Source organism: Ambystoma mexicanum, chromosome 5p (genome assembly GCF_040938575.1).
Source record: "Ambystoma mexicanum isolate Mex_15411 chromosome 5p, UKY_AmexF1_1, whole genome shotgun sequence".
In the NCBI taxonomy this organism is placed as follows: domain Eukaryota; kingdom Metazoa; phylum Chordata; class Amphibia; order Caudata; family Ambystomatidae; genus Ambystoma; species Ambystoma mexicanum.
Genome location: NC_090930.1, coordinates 238359608 through 238375621, shown reverse-complemented (window position 1 = coordinate 238375621; position 16014 = coordinate 238359608).

Here is a 16014-nt window from a genome sequence, read left to right as displayed (position 1 = left end):
GCATATCAGGACTTTGCCAGGCGCCCTTTATTTTCTTAATTAGTGACACCGTGACATAGCCACATTAGTCATGAAGTACACTTGCAACCATGAACAATGATAGGCAAACACACAATCGTGTACACGAAGAACACGCTTACACAGTTCTCTAGATAGAGGACAGATACATATCCATACTTTCAAAAGCTTTTATTATTTTTCTCATTAGCCAAATGGATAAACGCTGAACGCAAGGCAACAAAGAGATGCTGAGAAAGCTTGCAGATGCTTATTACAACTAACCCGATGGAACTGTAGGATCACATAAGGAGCCTGGCAGGACCAATACGACTCACCTATAGGAAATCTACACAACTAACCTATAGGAAACATAGCATGATATAGGTGTAGAGAAATCATAGTATAAGTATAACGAAGATCGCATAAGGCCTCAAACTGCAGGATGAGAGATGAGAGAAAAGCAGACCCAGGCTACACGGAGCAGGAAGGCCAGGGCTCACAGCCAAGGTCAGAGACAAACAGCACATTCCAAACGGAAAATGACAAGGGGTCATCTGCAGAAAAACAGAATAAATCAACATAATTGCAGACCAGAAGAATTTGATTTTGTTGTCCTCATTAACGTGATGCAGTCGAGCTAGACAATGGGTATTCACCTGAGGTGGGAAGACAAGCAATTCTCAGCACCACAGACCTGAAGTGAAACATGATAAAGCTAACAAAGTTGCAACATGGAGAGCACACTCACAGCAAATGAGGTACTGTTAACAGATACATTGGGTACATTTAGTAATTCTCATCACCTTGAAGAGGTGCACAGAGGACTGAGAACAGAACAGAAATTGTCCTATGGCCTCTCCTTTCTCCTGCTGGTCTTTTTGTTGTGTGTCTTGTCTTTCTTTCCTGTGCGTACTGAGGCCCAGGGGCATGTGGCGTGTAATAAAAATTAAAATTAATAAAATAAACTGGGTCCCAAGTGGGAGGAGACCAATTCCAGCCAATCATGGCTCAGAAATCCAGAGGTGGGTGGCAGGGGGCAAAGGCCAATGGTAATCCTCAGACAAAAATACACTTGAATAGGTCAATAAAAATCAATTTTCACACTCTCCTTTAGTCCTATGAACATAATAATGTACACAACACTCCATGTGTGGTACCCAGTACGGTTAACTTCTTGACTTTTTATAATTTGACAGGTTGCATTTAGTCAAATGTTTTCATAACAATCATACAGGATGATAGAACACAACAACATAAACACTGATTAGTCCAATTGATTGTGTATCGGAACATGAAATGAATCAATCACTGCCAAGGCTTGGTAGACAGTGCAATAGAGTGAATTAAAGAACATTTCCAACAAAGATAACAAAACAAATAACAATGTTCTTTCAGAAAACAGTGACAATACACTGTGGTTTTATAATCAGTGTTTATGTTGTTGTGTTCTATCACCATGTATGATTGTTATGAAAACATTTGACTAAATTCAACCTGTCAAATAATAAAAAAATCCAGAAGTTACCCGTACTGCGTACCACACATGGAGAGTTGTGTACATTTATTATGTTCATAAGACTAAAGGAGAATGCAAAAGGTGATTTTTCTTGACCTATTCAAGTGTATATTTGTCTGATAAGTAGCCTCCCTGGGCAGAATAGGTTCCACACCAGGAGCCCGAATTTATAATCCAATGGTAATTCTGCCATCCTGCAACAATGCAATCAAAAGTTCATGGGGAAGGGGCAGCCAGCCACCTGACAATAATGTATATCATTCTAAGCACCCAATGAGGACATGTGATAGGTTTTCCGGGGAGGGCCCAGGTTGTGATGCAATTCTGTATCAAAAAGGGATGACACGATTTTAGGAATGGTGACTCTGGAGATTGCTGAATGTCCTTTATGTATGTCCAAAAAAGGCCCTGTTTGCCCAGCAAGCATTCAGTTCCTCCCCACTCTGGGATTGAAAGGGCAGGAGCCTTTCTCCCCTCGCCATAGGATCAACCTTCAGTGAGGCCTGCTGATCGCTTCATTGCTGCCGCACATTTTGATCTATGCAGCAGAACCTTTTGATCCTTTGTCTACCACCCAGAGGTAATCCGGCTGATTATGAAGTGACCCTACGTCCGCTACTGCTGTAAATGTCTTTTTGCTGAATCAGAATTGAGCCTACGTCCGACCCTGCTATACATTTCTTTTGCCACTATTCGCAGCATCGCTGGGCCATTGTCTGCATCACCGCCTGACTCAATGATGGCGGGTGCAACACGGCCTCATAGGGAGGCTGTTAAGTGGTGCTAAGCAACTGGACAACTCAAATTGTCTAATCAAGTTTGCCGGCAGGCGGAAGCTGGCCGACGGAGTAAGGCCGGGAAAAATGCCCTGTCTACCCAGCAAGCGTTCAGTTCGTCCCCACTCCGGGATTGAAAGGGCAGGAGCCCTTCTCCCCTCGTCATAGGATGAACCTTCAGTGAGGACTGCTAACTGCCTCATCGCTGCTTCACATATTGATCTATGCAGCTGAACCTTTTGATCCTTTGTCTACCACCCAGAGGTAATCCTGCTGATTATGAAGTGAACTTACGTCCGCTACTGCTATACATTTCTTTTACTGAATCTGAAGTGAGCCTATGTCTGACACTACTATATATTTATTTTGCCACCATTCACAGTGTCACTCAATGATGGCAGGAACGATGCAGCCTCATAGCGAGGCTGTTATGCGTCAATATGCAACTGGACAACTTAAATTGTCCAATCAAGTTTTCTGGAAGTCGGCCGATGAAATAAGGCCAGGGAAAAGGCCCTGTTTGCCACAGGGAGCCCTCGGATCTTCCTGTACAGGTGGGTGCAATTCCAAGCCTGAACTGACCGCTCAGCTCTCCCTCTGCGTCTGGCTACTAGTGATGCATGCACCACAATACCCCCATCTATCTTCACTCCTTACCAATTTCGTGAGCTGTCAGAGCATCACTATTTTGTTCACTAAGTCCTACTTTATGGGATATCCACCACACAACTACGCCTATAGGATCAAATGGCTTTCCACCACAGCATGCTGACTGCTGCATCCTTCTACCCACATGCACTATCCATGCCATCCGAGATTTAAACCCATTCCCCATAGCTCTCTGTGACCTGATGCTCGTCAACCTTCTGACTTTTTGACAACCTCTACTCATACCCTCCATGTTACATAGCCTGTGTGCCTCTCTCAATGTGTTAGCCTTTGTGTAATTTTGCATTTTGCTACTCAGCCACCTCCATGTCTGTGTTACATAGCCTGTGTGCCTCCTCCCAATGCATTATTTAGCCTTTGTGTAATTTTGCATTTTACTACTCAGCCATCTGCACGTGTTACTGTATTACATAGTCTGTGTGCCTCTTCCCGATGTATTATCCAGCCCTTGTGTAATTTCTCATTTTGCTATTTAGCCACCTCCACGTGCTACCATGTTACATAGCCTGGGTGCCTCTTCCCAGTGCCTTAATTAGCCCTTGTGCAATCTCACAATTATGCTATTGAGTTACCTCCACGTGCTGCCATGCTAATTAACCAGTGTGCATATCACTACGCATTATATATGCATCTTGTTGCTTAGCCGCATCTACACTTGTCATGTGCATGTCAGAACTCCTATAACGCCCTACTCAGCCTGTGTGCAATCCCTGCAATCTGTTATTTAGCTGTATTTAGACTCACACCTTCCTTCATGGCCTCCCTATGCAGAGCCACAATCACCATGGCCACTATCCTACCATTGGTCCAGGACATCTCACTCACCAACTTCCTCCCCACCTCCTCACACACACCTCCACTAACACTCCCTTCCTCATCTATCGTGCCAACAACACCGACTCCCATAGCTGCCCCCTTAGCCTAGCAGAATGGATGAAGCACTACGCCCCACCACCTACTCTGCTGATACCCTGCCCTTTAAACTGTAGAAATAAGAGACTAGGCTCACACTTCCCTAACGACAAAGTCTTCTCTAAGCCCCCAAAACTTTCCTCCATAGCTAAAACCACCTCTACTCAACCATCAAAAGCCTCTGAAATACCTAGCCCATCACTACCCTCCCAGTCCTAGGTGGGTCTTCACCGGTCCTGCTCTACTATCAGAGGAGCACTCATCAATGCGCAGCCTATGGTCGTCCACACGCTTGACATCTCTGACCTTATCACCAACAACGGCTTAGACTTCCTTGCCATTACTGAAACCTGGTTACAGCAGTCAGCAGGCCCAGATTTATCATTAGCCATCCCAGAGGACTACTCAATAATAAGGAGGCAAAGGAGGCAAAGAAGGCTGAGTAGCATTCATAGCTAAAAGTCACCTGGACCTTAGAGCCACCTCCCCTGTCAGCCTCCCCTCGGCAGAACTCTGTCAGTCAAGATACCTGTCTCATTTACACAAACGATCCTCATGCACCTCATTTACCAGCCACCAGGGCACATCTACTCCTTTGAGGAAGACATTACTTACCTTCTAACAAATAATACTAAACCAGGATCACAAATCATCCTGCAGGGAGATTTCAATTTAGGTTTCCACGATCCCAATGAACCTAACACCTCAGCACTGGAAAACTCCATTTCACAGCTGCGCTTTAACCACTGCATCATGGCTCCTACGCACAATAAAGGATGAACACTGAACTGGCTGGCTGATCTTAACTGCACTACCACCATCCTCCAGCACCAGCTTACCGCGTGGTCATACCATCACTGTATCTCCTTTGCAATTCAGTGGAATGCACGCCCTAACCACAACCCAATCATCGCCACCCAAACCTTCTCTAGAAATAACTGAAACATAACACTTCAAAATGTACGCCCGCTGATACAGAACATCCTAGACCCACCTAACTACTAAGACGTAGATTCAAACAAACTAGTTGACCTCTACAACAATACACTGGACTCAGACATCAATATCATTGCCCCCATTAAACTGAATAAAGCCAAACCATTAGCCCATTTTAACAAATGGTTCACTCCTGAACTAAAAATCCTCCGGAATGCCAAAACAGCAGTTGAATCTACATGGAGAAAATCGCCTACCACTGTCAACAAGAAGCTGTTGACCTCCGCTGCCGCCATGTATAAAACTGCTATCCATAACACTAAGAAGGAGACCTATAACAATAGAATCCTAAACGCCAAATCTAGGACAAAGGAGCTCTTCAGCATCCTTAGGGTACTTGAGTTGCCAGCCCCACCCCATGAAGCTGTGTGAAAGATGCAAACTGGTGTGACAAAATACAGAAAGCCCTCGCCGATAAAATCAGCCTGCTTTAATCTAAAATTGAATTAGAAAAGAACAGCCTGGCCAAGAACGCTAACACTACCCGCTCACCAAACCTCATCACCCCTCCTGCCCCCCTTCCCGTTCTCATCTGTATTACCTAAAGAAGCTGAGAACCTCATTAAAGGCCTTGAACATGCCAAGGAGATCTCTGCCCTGCCACAATCATTCAAGAAGGCGCCAAGGACTTGGCTCCCTTCATTACCTCCTTGATTAACTCTTCCTTCGAGACTAGCACAGTCCCGAGCAACCTTAAGGAGGCCTGGGTTATGCCCCTCTTAAAAAAATCTAACCTTGACCCGAACATATCCACCAACTATAGGCCCATCATCATTGTCCCCTACCTCTTAAAGATCTTAGATAGAGTGGCCTATCTACAAATCCAAAAACATCTGGAGGATAATAACTTACTTGGCCTCAGACAACCAGGCTTTAGGCTAAGACATGGCACAGAAACAGCCCTCTTCAAATGGATGAGGCTAAGGACAATGATACGCTGGCAATGCTCCTACTGTTAGACCTGTCAGCAGCATTTGATCATGTTGATCACCAGATCCTCACTGATCACCTGTCCACAGCAGCTGACTTCTCTAGCAGCGCTTCAACCTGGATTTAGTCATTCCTGTGTACCGAACCCCCAGGATCTTCTCACCCTCTTCCTCAGCCAACCCAATTCCCATCTATTGTTGCATGGCACTAGGCTCTTGCGTCTCGCCGATGTTTTACAACATCTTCAAGAAGCTTCTCTTCGTCCGTCTTGACAACATGGGTGTCACATATACAAAATATGCTGATGACACCCAGGTTCTCATTACGCTGTCAGGATGCTATGAAGATGATTCCAAACTAATAAATGACATTTATTTGTAGATCCAGGCATGGATGGCAGACCATAGCCTATGTTGTAATGATGAGAAGACGGAGCTCTTGATCGTGGGATCCCAAATTTGCTTAAACAAACTAGACCTATGTTACACATCTGTCAACATTGATGAAAATTTGATTAAAGTTGCCAACAAAATGAAAACATTGGGGGTCTACATAGACACTACCCTCTCAATTAAGAAGCAAGTGAAAGCCACCGCATCCACTACTGCCTACACAAACAAGCTGATCAATGCGTGCAAATGATTTCTGTCACCGAACAGCTGCATTACATTAGCAAGGGCACTAGTACTGTCTAAGATTGATTATTGCAATACTCTCTTTTTAGGCATCTCTGAACGGAACCTTAACAGTCTCCAGGTCTTACAAAATAATGCCCTGAGATCTGCATTGAACATCCCTAGATTCAACCATATCACCAGACATAGACAGGATGCCCACTGGCTCCCAGTGTGTGATAGAATATCCCTCCGTACATTAGTCATAACCCATAAATGTCTGACAAACTCTGCCCCTAAATACCTCTCAGACAAATTCAACAAACACCAATCAGTCAGACCTAATAGAGCTCTGTATTAGCACTGCCTCATTATCCCAAAGTTTAATCTAAAAAGAGAAGGATGAACCAGCTTCCCTGTACTGGCTGCCAAACAGTGGAATGCCCTCCCCATCACCATCAGATCAGAACCTTCTTTCTGGACCTTTAGAGCTAAAGTAAAGAGTTGGCTCTTCAATAAGAAAATCTAACCATCGTCTAACCTGCGTTTCAAAACTTATGTGCCTGCTCAATCGTTCTGTATGTCTACTTGTTAAACTTCCTGCCTAGTACTGTTGCCACAACTGTAACCCTTAGCTACTCGTCCTCTGGCATCCCTGTATTCTTGCCTGTACTTTCTCAACCTTTGACCAACCTGTAACCTCCAGTCAACCTTCACTTATTGTTTGTTGAAATTCCATATAACATACCTATAACAATTTCCTAAATTCTGGCACCCAGTTACCTCAGGGTTCTGTGCACATTACAAATGAATAAACTAAACTAAACTAAACTATAATCCCTGTCAGTTTTTGTAATCAATGCCACTTCTAACTTGCCCTTGGCTAAGTCCTCTGTTTTTTTCTGTGGGCACAGTTGTTGGTCCCTTGTCAGCTGAATGGGTGAGCTTGTAGTAACCGCCAGACCTCTGGCATACCAGACCTCACCAACAAACTGGCTAAAACAGGAGCCCTTCACAGGGATTTCATAGAAACCAAATCCCTGTTGGGTGAAATCCAAGTCACTGCAGTCACCAAGTCCCAAACCCATGCCAACAATGAACTCTCAACTTCCCAGTAGATTAAAGAATCCCCAGATGCAGATTTAATTACTGAACAAAAAGAATACCTGATTATTGGAAAATATTATCAACATATTGAAGGCTCTGTGAATTTTCCTCTGACAGAATCTGATTATATCTGGAAAGATGATCTTGTGATTTTGATGAAGTTTTCCAAAATGTTCAGAATTCAAGAGGGTTTGTTGTTAAGGAGATCCCTATCTGGATGTGACCAGAAGGTGGTCCCTAAATCATTCCGAAGCCTGATGCTCAGTCACACCCCTGACACGCCCACTGCCAGTCACAGGGGTTTTTAGACAACATTAGAAATCTTGTGGGAGGTCGCATACTGGCCACACATGAGTCAGGACCTCAACATCTACTTAAAGGGGTGTCTTGTGTGTTCTCAATTTAAGCCAAATTCTTTCACACACAGGGCTCCCATATGGAAAAGGGGAATGCCACTGCCTTGGTTGGATTTGAAAGTCGATTTCATCGGGCCAGTGATTCCCTCCCCTAGAGGAAACAAATACATGCTGATGGTAAAATGCTTGTTTACCAAGGGGGTAGACTGTCTTTCGGCCCCACATTTTAAGGCAGAGACAGCTGCTGCACTAATGAAAACCCACATCTTCTCTCATTTTGGCCTCCTGCAAAGAATTCAGTCAGACAGCGGAAGTCATTTTAACAGTGAGGTGATGACCAAGATATGGCAGATTCTAGGGGTAAAAAGAAAACTCCACATTGCCTACCTCCCAGCTTTGGGTGGGGGGGGTTGAGAGGTACAATAAGACAATTGTGGGCATTTTTGCATTGCATTGCTCCAACACTCTACAACTTTTTCACCAGGCCTATATTCAAAATCCTGGACACATTGGGCATCTCATATACTAATTATGCAGATGACACCCAAGTGCTCATCCCCCTGTCGGGTGACTATCTGGCCGACCTCAACACCCTCAACTCCATCTACTCAACAATCCGCTCTTGGATGGTGGAGAACTGGTTATGTCTCAACAGTGAGAAGACCAAACCTCTGTTAATTGGATCCCCGTCCATCTTGGGTAAACTTGACAAACAAGATTGTTCATTTACAGTTGATAACATCCCTATTGCTGTCTCCCAAGTAATAAAGGCACTGGGTGTGTACATTGAACCTGACCTAACCACGAATAGACAGGTTAATGCTGTAGCCTCCACCTCAGCGTACCACTCCAAACTTCTCAATGCAGCCAGACCCTTCTTATCCCAAGAGAATTGCCTTACCATTGCAAGGGCAATAATTGGCTCAAGGCTTGACTATTGCAATGCCTTCTATGTAGGGACCTCCCGCAAAAATCTGCCCAACTCCAACTTGCACAAAATAATGCCCTGAGGGCCACAACGGGCATATCTAGGAGAGACAACATCTCGGATGTCAGGAGGCGAGTCCACTGGCTACCCGTCAAGGAAAGGATTGCATTCAAAACACTCCCCCTGATGCATAAATGCCTTCATGGGCTGCCCTCCCCTACCTAGTTCACAGAATTGTCCCCCACACCACCTCTAGACCCTCGAGAGCTGCGTACTCCAACAGGATAATGGCACCTATCACATGCAGAGTGTGGGCAGGTGGCACTAGCTTCCCTAATATGGCTGCTACTTTCTGGAACTCTCTCCCCCCTGAACTACGACATATTGACTCTCACTCAGCTTTCAGGAAAGATATCAAAACCAGGCTCTTTGTTTGAATGTTCCTCATGTTCTCTTGAAAGTTTCTGTACACACTGTTGTTTTCCTGTAAAAGTAACTGAGCACTCTGCATTACGTAACCTCTTGGGCCGCATTCATGTAACCCTGAATCATGCCTTCATACATGCCCTTCATAGCGCCTCGATGCCTACGGGCTGTAGTGTGCTTTATAAATTCAAATAAATAAAATACATTTTTAAGAAGTGTGTGGCAAACTCTGGACCTAGTTGGGACATCTGATTGCCACTTCTCCTGGTTGCTATTAGGTCCACAACGTCTTCTGCAACTAACATTTCTCCATTTTAGCTCATGACTGTAGAAAATAGGGTGCTATCTCAGTATCTGCTCTACTGAACTCAAGAGCAGACACTGATAAATCTGACCATTACACATGAGAACATTAAAAATGTAAGGAAACACCTTCAGCACGCTTGTGTGTATGCTCAGCGCAACCTAGAAAAGTCATCAGAAGGAATGATAACCTACTATGATCTGAAGACCACCAAGAAGGAGTACGAATTAGGGGACAGGGTCTACTTGGACAATTTTCAGATGAATTAAACCAAGCAGCGGAAGTTCCTTCCATCCTGGTGCAGTGCTTATAAAATTGTCGATAAAATGTCTTCTGTTGCCTATAATATCCTCATCCCTAAAGGGGAACATATGGAAGAAAAATTGGTCCATACTAATCAGTTAAAGAGCTGTAACCCAGACAAGCTTTATGGCGAATGCCAGTGAGGGTAGTCTCAGGAACAATCTGAAGGATGAAAATAAAGAGTGGAAACCCGGATGGAGAATACAACATATATGCAGGGAGTAAAGTAATTAATACTCTTAAAGAAATGCCTAAAATAGGATTGAAAATAATAATGTTGGTAATATAATTGCCAGGTACTTCAAATCAATGTTAATGTGTTGTATAGTTATGTGATATTGTTTGTTTTCAAATTGTATGCCAATTTACCAGGGAAAGTAGTACTATATAATATACTTAATCTCTCTTTTACTCCTCTCTGCAGACTCAATAACTCCATTACTTTCACAGCCCGGGGGAAGCCTAAATAACTAATGGCTTGCAGCCAGCTTGTTTCATTAATACAGAAACTATAATTGAAATTGTTTGCAGCAGAAAACAATTGTCATCTTTAAAAAAAGACAACTCTGAGTGCCAAATTCACAAATTAGTGCAAATAAAAATACACAGAGGATGCATTTACTATTTGTTTTTCATTACTTTGACATGTGCGCTGGTTACCATATTCACTAAGGTGACATGCTAATTTCCATGGGGCTGTACAGCAGCACAAATGATGTTCTGACCAACCCCCTTGCATTCATTAGTGTCTGGAGCATCTGTACAATTCCATGCATCTGGTATGAGAGGTTATTTATAACGCGCTTAATACCCAGAGGATTCTAAACGCGCTGATCATACCTGTGTTGCTCTGTATCGTCTTGCTTCCAAGGCGAGCATGTTGCCCCTGAGCTATCCTCCCAAGAAAGATCTGGATGCTGGAAGTTCATTGCATCATGAAGTGGCCTTAAAGAGTCTGTCATCGAAATGTGTAACAAAAAAGGAATAGGAAACAGCATTTATATCCCCTTTTTGAGGCAAGCAATTTAAGGGGAACTACAGTGGTTTATTTTGTTGCAGTCCACACTTAACATAAATGCCTGAATGGGTTAGAAAAGCCCCTGCCATCATTTGTTCTTCTCCTGCAGCTATTGCATATGCATCCTGCCTCTGAGTTATTTGAGCAGAGTATGAAAAAGGGAATCTGAAAGTGTGTATATATGGAAATTGGTCAAGTGACCTACATGGTGCACACATTTAAAGGAATGTTGTGAATAGGGCACATCTTTTTTTGGGAGCAACTGAATATATGAACTGGTGCATCTCATTACTTGCACTAACTAAAGTGTTGACCATAGGCCTCTTGCTGTAACATTGCAATCCGGCCTGACAAAGTGGAATTCCTTTAAGGAACAACAGAGCCTAATTCATGAATTTTCGACATGTGACTGACTCTGCCTGAGCCCTACTAGACTTTCCCAGGTCCTTGATCTGCAGCAATGGACTATCAATTACTTCAGTAGACCTCATGAATGCAAATTTAGTAGGATGAAACATCATGCACTCCAAATACATGGGCTTTTCAAAAATCCCGAACTGTTATGAACTCCCCATATTGTAATAGTATACACCTAAATAATACTCAGTGCCGATCACTGAATGGTGAAACACAGAACCAGGCATGCCTAACATGTGACTGACTCTGCTGGTCTGAAATGCAAATGTTTGTTTGTTTGTTTGTTTTTATTATTTGTAATGCGCACATAACCCAAGGGTAGCAAGGCGCAGGAGTAACAAGAGGATTGTATAGCTTAGGTTACATAGAGCATATTTGATACCGTCCCATAGGGTTACAGTGGCGGATGCATAGACAACATAGGAGCCGTATCGACCAGAGGCTATCCAAGACAGTTGGCATAAAGGCATAGTCATTAAAATATTACAAGTAGTAACATACAAAATGTACAATTTACAAGTTTGAGTTGTAGCAAATTTGCAGGGCGAGAGGAGTGCCAGTATATTAATTATTGTGATCCTTAATCCATTGAATAAGACTCGTCCTGAATTGTAGGTAAGGAAGATCTTCTCTAAGGGAAGGCAGTAGTGAGTTCCAATGTAAAGCTGCTTTGACAAGGAAGCTACTCCCTCCAGTCATAGTGCGTTTGAATCTTGGTACTGATGATAGGTTGGCATTGGCCTTTCTGGAGGGGCGGTAGGATGACTGTCTAGTAAATCTCGTTATCAGATATTGAGGGGCCGAGTCATGGAGGCATTTGTGAATCAGAGAGACAGATTTGAGAAAGATCTTATCTTTCGTGGAAAGCCAATTGACCGATCTTCTAGTGTCTGAGATGTGGGCTTTCTTCGGGAGACTTAGGGCTGCTCTTAGAGCGTTATTTTGCAAGATTTGAATCTTGTTTGTGATATATTTGTTGCTACCTACATATAGGGCATTACAATAATCTAATTCGGAAAGGATCAGAGCTCTAGCCAGAGTGATGCAGTTGTTGGAGGATAGGAATGGTTTGGCTGCTCTGATAAGTTTGCAGGTATAGGAGGCGGAGGCCATTGCATTTACCTGTTTTTTGAATGATAATGTGGAATCTAGGTAGAAACCTAGAGTTTTTACCTCCTTGGCCACATTGATAATGTTGTTATCAATTTCAAATGATGAGTAGTTTTGGTCAAGTTTGTTAATATTAGCTGTAGTGCTGAGAATGAGTTCTGTTTTGTCATCATTCAGGCATAGTCCGTGTGAGGCCATCCATGCCTGGATGATGAGGTACACTCTATTTACAAAGCCCAAATCCTTGTCATAATCCCCCGTCAATGGGATGAGGATCTGGGTATCATCTGTATAGTTCGTATAGGTGATACCTAGACCATCGAGATTATCGAAAAGGGGCTTCGTAAAAATGTTGTACAAGGTGGGAGAGACGCATGAGCCCTGTGTCACGCCGCAGGTGATAGGCGTAGGGTCAGCGGCTGCAAGAGGCGAGAAGACTCGCATAGTTCTATTACTGAGGAAAGACTGAATCCAGTCTATTGCCTCTTGGGAGAAGTGCGCAGCTGATTCATCATGGTCGACTAAGTCAAATGCTGCTGAGAGATCAAGGAGCAGCAGTAGTGCTGTCTTGCCCTGTCTCTCAACTCATCTATTTGTGTCTTTAGGTCGACTAGCGCGGTTTCGGTTCCGTGTTGAGGTCTGAAATCTGACTGTCGGATTCCTAAGAGGTGATTATGTTCTAAATAATGTTGAATTTGTAGGTATGCCATTTTATCGAGGATTTTTAGCAGGAATGGCACCGTAGTAATGGGACGGTAGTTTGTGGGAATGGACGGGTCTAGGTTTTGTTTTTTAAGGAGTGGGAGGACCCAGGATTGTTTCAGATTGCTGGGTATCATGCCTGATGTGAAGGATGCATTTATTAATTTTGTGATAAAAGGTGAGAGTTTGCGAGCTGCATCTTTTATGAGTTGTGCTGGGCATAAGTCGCCATGGCAATTCGAAGGTTTGAGGGTGAGGATAACTTTCTCAACCTCTTTGATAGAGACTTTACGGAAGTTGAAGTGTGGGGTGGACTCATGTGGGAGGGTTGCGGTGGGATGCGTCACTGACACATTGCTGTTGCTAAGTTTAGAAGTAGTGAGAAGGGTGTCCTTTTTGTGGTTAATCTTAGTTTGCAAAGTAGTGATTTTGTTAGCCAGGGCATTTTGAATGCTTGTGCACCAATTTTTATCCTTAAGGCAGGAGTCTGGGGTTTGGATGGGAGATTCTACCTCTTTCAAAATCGCAAAAAGCTCTTTAGTATTCGATTTAGCTTGCGTAATTTGGAGGTTGTATGAGGTTTGTTTGGCGGAGATCATTTCTTTTTTGTAGAGGGACGATTGCTTGCTTAGGTTATTCTTATTAGTCTCTGATGGATCAAGTCTCCATATTTTCTCACAACAACGTTTCTCAAGTCTAATTGCTTTTTATTGTGGAGAGAACCAGGTATTCACGTGTTTGCAGGGTTCGCTCTTTCTCATCTTTAGGGGTGTTATGGCATTAAGGGATGATGACATCACTTTGTTATATGAATCAACCACAGGGAATGGGTCTGTGTGTTTCTTTTGTTTCTAGTGGGGACTGCTGGGGCTACTCTGTCAGTATGCAGAGGATGTGAGGCCTCTAATGAGAACAGGATCAGATTATGGTCAGACCAAGGCTGGGGAGTTATAGATAGGACCGTGATTGGGCAATTGTGCTCGGCAATCCAGTCAAGAGTTCTACTTTTCGTATGGGTCGGACATGTAATCTTTTGAGTGAATCCTAATTCCTCTAAGGAATTGTTGATTTGAGTGGCATTAAGGTCTAGAGGGTCATTGAATCCCAAGTTAAAGTCTCCTAGTACAAGTCTCTGGGACGCACGTTTCGGTTGTTGGATAAGATGTCTGTGAGTTCCTCTTCAAAAAGTCCTAGGAGGCCTGGTGGTTGGTAAATAAGGTGGATAGTTACAGACTGTGTGTTGGTTAATATTAGTTTGGCGGTAAGGGCTTCACAGGCGTCTGTGCTGTGCGGTGGAGCAAGTTTCAATGTGAGGTTGGTTTTATATATTATGGCAAGAGCTCCGCCTCGAGAGGTAGTACGATCTAGTTTTAGGAGGGTATAGTCGTCTGGGATGGCTCGCATAATAGCTGGGCCAGCTGCGGGTTGGAGCCAAGATTCTGTAATGGCTAAGAAATCTGTGTTTTCATTTTGTAGTAGGTCTGCAATCTATGTTGCGTGGGCGACCATAGATTGTGCATTTATTAGAGCACCTTTTATCGTCGGCTGAACTGATTGGGGCAGTTCCTTATCAGTGCATTTCGGGGCCATTGTAGTTTCTTAGAAGAGTCTACTATTGAGTTGAAGGTGGTGTCGACTAGTTTTGCAAGGATCGGTGGTGGCATTTTTGGGCACTTTTCTAGGTAGGGGGTCATACAGTCTAGGTAGCCTTGCATGTAGTTTAAGGCTCCTCTGTATTAAGGTGCAAGGTCTAGTAGTCGTATTAGACTGCTTGGAGGGGTTGAGTGCAGGTAACATTAGTGGAGGGAATTGTGTCATACTGAGATCTTGTAAGGTAATTATATAAAGGAGAACCTTTAGTAGAATCGTATAGAACGGTGGTAAGTACATGGCGTATGCATAGGGCTATGTGTGTTGAGTAGACAGTAAGGTCTGTGTGCTAGTATGCTAAGATCCAAAGTGTGACCTAGAATTAAGGTCATACATATAGACCTGTAGGTGTACAAATCTGCAATCTCAGGATTTAGTCGGGGGTACACAGAGTAGAGTAATTCCAGTGAAGAGGATTGTGGGCTGCTATATGGCAGATCACATGTGTTAAAGTGATGGCAGGTCAAAAGCTATGACAGGCTAATGACTCAAGTTTGCATAGGCTAGAATAAAAGCAAATAAAATGCTGTGTGAGCTACTGTCTGGTAAATCACAAATGTGGCATGTACATTGCAACGAAAAGCTGATGACTGATAATCACGCAAGCTGAAATACATTGAAATACAGGCTGCAATACATTGGAATACAGTGCAGCGAAAAGCTGATGACTGATAATCACGCAAGCTGAAATACCATTGAAATACAGGCTGCAATACATTGGAATACAGTGCAGCGAAAAGCTGATGACTGATAATCTCACAAGCTGAAATAAACTGAAATACAGGCTTCAATACATTGGAATACAGTGCAGCGAAAAGCTGGTGACTGATAATCACACAAGCTGAAATACATTGAAATACAGGCTGCAATACATTGGAATACAGTGCAGCGAAAAGGCTGATGACTGATAATCACACAAGCTGGAATAATATCAAGTAATATACAGCAAGGGGCTACTGCCTGGCAGATCACTCAGAGTAAGTGATGATAAGTTATAATACAGCAGTTACAGCTGGCTCGGGATTCGCACAGGTTGTGATAGACTCACTCGGTAATAGAAGTGACAGGTAAGGTACGGAGACTAATGATTGTTTGTCAATGCACCTTATATTTAGAGTACTCCTAATAGAGTAGGCGAGAGTGCTTATGGCTAAAAGCAGGCAGGGCTAAATGGGTTTATGCAGATCTGCCATGTTATATACAGTTGCATAGACGTTATCGAGGAGCGCAGTGCACAGATACAAGTAAGGGGTGAGTAGGCAGGCTAGAGTACTAATGAT